Consider the following 5,346-nt stretch of genomic DNA (forward strand, 5'->3'; position numbering starts at 1 on the left):
CTAATCACATATATCACACAAAGACCAAAGAAGAAAAATGTTAAAAAAAACGTAACCAAAAACGCTCAAACAAAATAAAAATAACAAATCTAACTTAAAAAAGTAGTGGAATTAAATGACCACATCATTAAATCTAACTTAAAAATCAACAATTTAATAATTTACATGTAATAAATTAATAAAAATATATGAAGCATTAATAAATACTGAATATTATCACCATCGATAACTATATCGAAATCACAAAAATATGACGCAAAAAAAAATGTAACATGCACACCTATTACTTCAGCTAACACTCCCTTTACATTCAAAGTCAAATGTTAGATATTAAACTATTCCAACTTATTTAGGAGATAGATTTCCCTACGACCCTAACTGTTCCTATTAGGAACCATAAAACAGCACACAGTACACCAAGTACAGAAATGATAAAAAAATCCCTTGTTCCTGCATTTCCTCCTAGCAGTTGCACAACCACTCATTGCTGAAACATTTGCATTTAATTTCAACCTACCAAAGCTCGACATTCGCTCGAAAGCATAATTTACCAAAGGACTCTCAGAAGCAGATGCAGGAGTTGTAGGTATTGACTCCACGAACGACCACAATGAAGAAGAAAACCAGCCTCCACCTTCATCGTTTGTGTCACCTTGGTCTTGCTTAGTACCACTGTATGCGAAACCTAAACACGAAAAAGAAAACATACATAAGCATATAAGCTAAAATTCCATTTTTTTCACAAAGGGTTTTTGCCATATCTACCCAACCATCCGTCAAGAGCTCTAAAGAGGATGAGCTAAGGCAACACTTGGTCGAAAACAAAAGCATCGCTCAGTGAAAGTAATGTAAGTTCACAAAGTATTGATTTCCAAATTTGTTATACCTGAAGTTGCAGAGGCATTCCCGTGATTTGATCCTGGTGGAACAAAGACATCGCTGCTTTGATCATGCGTCCAAGGTGAGCCATTAATCTGATCTGTTTGCAGATGATGATTTTGATCATGGTAATCCACCTGGTCCATAGTTGAATGGAACACCAATTGCTGATCCATCATGTTCACAGTTGGACCGGAATGGGACTGATAACCTTCTTGGTTCAACGTACTATCTACCGAGCCATTCAGTTGAGGCTGCAACTGCTGATCCATCAGACTTATATTAGATTGGGATTCAAACCTTGGTTTTAAAATGCGAGATGCGCTCTGATGCGTTTAGTGTCCCGAGAGCCGATGCGTGATGCGCTCGCATCACGAACCCGATGCGCTAATTTTCACAAAAAAAAATACTTTTGAACTAATTTTATACCCTGTAAATACTTATATATAAAAAATACATCAATTAATACTAAAAGTAGTTTAATAGTACTTCATAAATGTTAAATAACATAATAGACAAGTACGCGTAGGAAAATCAAAACAACCAAAAGACAAATCAACAATAGCTCCCACTTCCCCCTTCCCCCACAGAGTTCTCCAAACTTTCTCTAGTCACAAACTAAATGTCTCCAAGATCCCCATCATCAAACCTGAGCACGTCTCCATCTCCCTCATCATCATCAGTCACTCCAATGTCTTCCTCCATCTCATCTTCATCAACAAGAGCGGGTCTTTTTCCTTTATCATTTCTTGATGGGCCGACTCCATCATAGAACCACCGTGCTATATATTTACAAATTTTTTCCCTCAACTCTTTTTGAACCGTGACATTGATAGTTTGTTGCTTCCCTCCTTTTCCAACTTTTCCTCCTTTGACAACATCTTCGAGATTAGGAGCGAAGAATTTATCTATAGGACCTTTTTGTCTTGGCTTTTTTCTTTGAGACATTTTGCTACTACCCCTTGCACTTCAACATAATCATCATCTTCATCAAGATCATAGTCACTATACTCGAATCTTCTTGAGTAAGTTGAGTTCATCTTTTTTTCTATGGTTTCCATTTCTTTTTTTTTTGCATGAAAGACCTCACCTCTTCCTTTACATGCTCTGGACAATTTGGGCAACTAGTAACATCCGGCAAACCACCAATGAAATGCCATTTCATTCGATAAACACCACCCTTCACTACTTTGGGACAAAAATGGCAACGAAAATTGTTTCTATTGCTAGGCTTTTGCGTAGAATATTTCCTAGCTGGATGAGTTGATTTGTTAGTTGTGTTTGTATTTGAACCCATTGAGGTAGCACTAGGAGTTGGTTCCATACTAAAAATCACAAAAAACTTGTTTTAGTACATATAAAAGCTTAAACAAGTAGCAAGTAGCAAAACAATCATACACCCCAGCAACAAAAAAAAAAACAGTTCTTCGCTAAACCTTCAGTAAAATCAATTTAAAGCTATTGCGGCATTAAAGCTTATTGATTTAGTTTTTTCAGTAAAATCATAGGACGTAAAAACAATTCATTCATTTAAGCAACAAAAAAACAACTTGTTTATGTTTCTAAAAGCTAAAAGCTTTTGCAACTAAAAGCTATTGCAACTAAAAGCTATTGCAACAAAAAGAACTTATCTATAGGACGTAAAAACAGTTCATTCATTTAAGCAACAAAAAACAACTTATTTATGTTTCTAAAAGCTAAAAGCTTTTGCAACTAAAAGCTATTGCAACAAAAAGAACTTATCTATAGGATGTAAAAACAGTTCATTCATTTAAGCAACAAAAAACAACTTGTTTTAGTACACATAAGAACTTAGGAATGAAAAAGATAGCAGCAGCCTCTTGTCAAGTCTATTGCGAGTGGCAGGGATGAAAAGAAACAGTAAATCAAGGATAAATGTAAAAACAAAATTGAGACTTACCTTCAAGTTTCTTCAATGGCAGCACTCAGCAGACAGATCTTCAATAGCAGGGGGGAAAGCTCGATGGAGGAAAGCAGCAACCAGGTGATATTTTATTAGAGATTTAGGTCAATTGAATATGGCTTTTTAAGCCCATTCCAGCAATTAAGTTAGAAACATAAACTAGTCCAATTAAAAGCCTAAAAAAAATCTTATTAAACGCATCGGCCCGCATCAGACCGCATCAGCCGCATCGAATCGCATCAGACCGCATTATGTACCCCCTACCGCATCAGGCTGCCCGATGCGTTTTGACCATCGCAACGGTCGCATCACGCATCAGGCACGCCTGATGCGCGCTTTTTTAAACCAAGATTCAAACTGGTAAGTTGCCTAATGGATCATAGTATCATACGAGAGTGGAACTGTTTCTTGATCAATAGGCCCAATGTCATGTATATACATGACAGCATCATGGTACAGGTCTAATTCACTCAGCCCATCCAGCTCATTGAACTGGACATTCTCCACAGGTTTCTCGATACCGGAGATCAAAGGATCAGGACCAAGGAGATCATCCATTTCTAAGAAGCCTGCCTCGCATAACTGGGGGAGCTGTTCAGAGCGATCAGCACCAGATGTGACCTCAGGTGCCTCCTGCAACTGCAATTGAGAAGTGGGTGACTAATGGAATTCAAAACTTGCTGGATCGGGAAAGAGAATATCTCTTGGAGATGAATCCAGCAAGGTACTTTGCGTCTCGTCAACACTGACAATCTGAGGCAATACATGGCTAAGATAAGTTTGTGTCTGGGGAAGTGCAGGCTCATCAGCTAATTGTCTCATAGACTGCTCGATATCACTCGATGGAGACAGATCTAGAGCATCAGCTTCTACATTATCAACAGGAATAGCCTCATCAGCTGGCTTTACGGGAGTGATAGCATCTACGGGATTGCTTTCGTATTCCTCATCAGCTCATGCTTTTTCTTTAAATGGTGCCCCGTACTGCTCACCATTTTTAGGACCAGCTCCGCTTTTTTTGTACAATTTATAGAGGGCATAATAATCCTGATATTCAAAAGTGAAACATATCATCAAGAAACAGCTCATATACAGTACAAAACTGGAAAGGTTCCATAAAAAACTTAATTCAGCTAAATACGTTTACATTCTGGCACCTCATTAGCTCCTCTTCATCAAGGGTATATTCATGCATTACCCAGTCGGTTCGCTCACCACTAGGTGCATGCCCTCTGTAGAAAACTAAAGTTTTCTCGATTCCAACTGTTCGAGAATTGCATGAAATAGTACGATCCTTTCCTGTTGCCTTCCAATACCCATGTACGGTTGCCCTGTTTGACCTTGCCCCATTAGGGTACTTCCTGTCCCTTGGACAGAAAAAGAACCATTGTCTATCCCCATTCTTCAATATGGATTGCCCTGAATAGCATTTTTTTTATAGAAGTTGGAGTTCTCATTAAAAACTCCTTTCGTATTCGTTCACATACTAAAAGTATGTTAACGAACTGAATAGCATTTTTTGTTTATTAGAAAACTGATCATACGGATAAAGTAAAACATTATCTACTCAAAGGGAAAAATGAGCTTCAATTTGATTGTATAAATCTATCCGGAGATTTAAATTGCGGTCGCATTTATCACAATTGTGGACATAGCGATGATTGCCGGCATCGTGACAATAACAGTTTCGGACGGCACCTCTACCGCACGATGATGATTCAAATTTCCATCAAAATCTATTAATAGACAACAAAAAGTAGAAACCAAAGAAACAGTCCAATTAGTGTGCAAAGCAAAGCAAACCGAAGTCAACGCAATCCAAAATGAAAGAAAACAAATCAATTACAGATAAAATCAAAAGAAACCCCTAAAAATGCAATTCAATTCAAGTTAAACGAAGTCAAAGCACGCAAACCCTAAATCCATATCAACAATCAATAACAAGACCCTAAATGATGGGGTTTATAAAAGAAAAGGGAAAAATTACCGGGCAATTCCTCAGGATCCCACTTGTAAACATCCATTTCCCTTGTGATATCAAGCTTGAGCCTTTTTCTACAGATATTCCTCTTCAAGTAATAAAGAACCAGCTCTTCGTCAGTTGGGTGAAAACGAAACCCCGGTGGCCACACTTGATCGTCCCCAAAACATGAATCCGCCGTCACCTTCATCTTTCTTGATATTAATAAAAAAGAACAGCCCTCTTTTCACTAAATGGACAAAAATGAGAAAAAAATTCCGAATCAATAGAGCTAAAAGCAGAAATAAAACCCCCCCAAAAAATGACTTCGTAAGTTATACGAATTTTCTTTTCGTATATTTTTCTGATAATAAGAGAGAAAGGGTAAATTCATGAATAAGTCAGGGCTATTTGAGTAAATTTTTTTATTTATTTTAAAAAGTAATAATGTAATAATTGACATTATTAATTTATAATAAATCGATATATTATTGTTAAAAATCATTATTAAATGTAATACATTAAATTGATTAACTTAACACCTTTCAGTCATGCAAACAATTATGTTTCATTTGACTCCATT

General features: G+C 37.0%; 1 long non-coding RNA gene and 1 pseudogene across 1 annotated transcript; both read right to left on the bottom strand.

Moving 5' to 3' along the window:
• Window positions 1-283: 283 nt before the first annotated feature.
• Window positions 284-5,085, bottom strand: LOC120152865 (annotated as a pseudogene).
• Window positions 1,944-3,154, bottom strand: LOC120152663. Its single transcript, XR_005518696.1, has 2 exons — window positions 2,801-3,154; window positions 1,944-2,204 (listed from the first exon to the last, which is right to left on the bottom strand). It is a non-coding gene; the product is annotated as an uncharacterized LOC120152663 (long non-coding RNA).
• Window positions 5,086-5,346: the final 261 nt, after the last annotated feature.

This window comes from Hibiscus syriacus, unplaced genomic scaffold, assembly GCF_006381635.1.
Source record: "Hibiscus syriacus cultivar Baekdansim isolate YM2019G1 unplaced genomic scaffold, ASM638163v2 tig00111095_pilon, whole genome shotgun sequence".
In the NCBI taxonomy this organism is placed as follows: Eukaryota; Viridiplantae; Streptophyta; class Magnoliopsida; order Malvales; family Malvaceae; genus Hibiscus; species Hibiscus syriacus.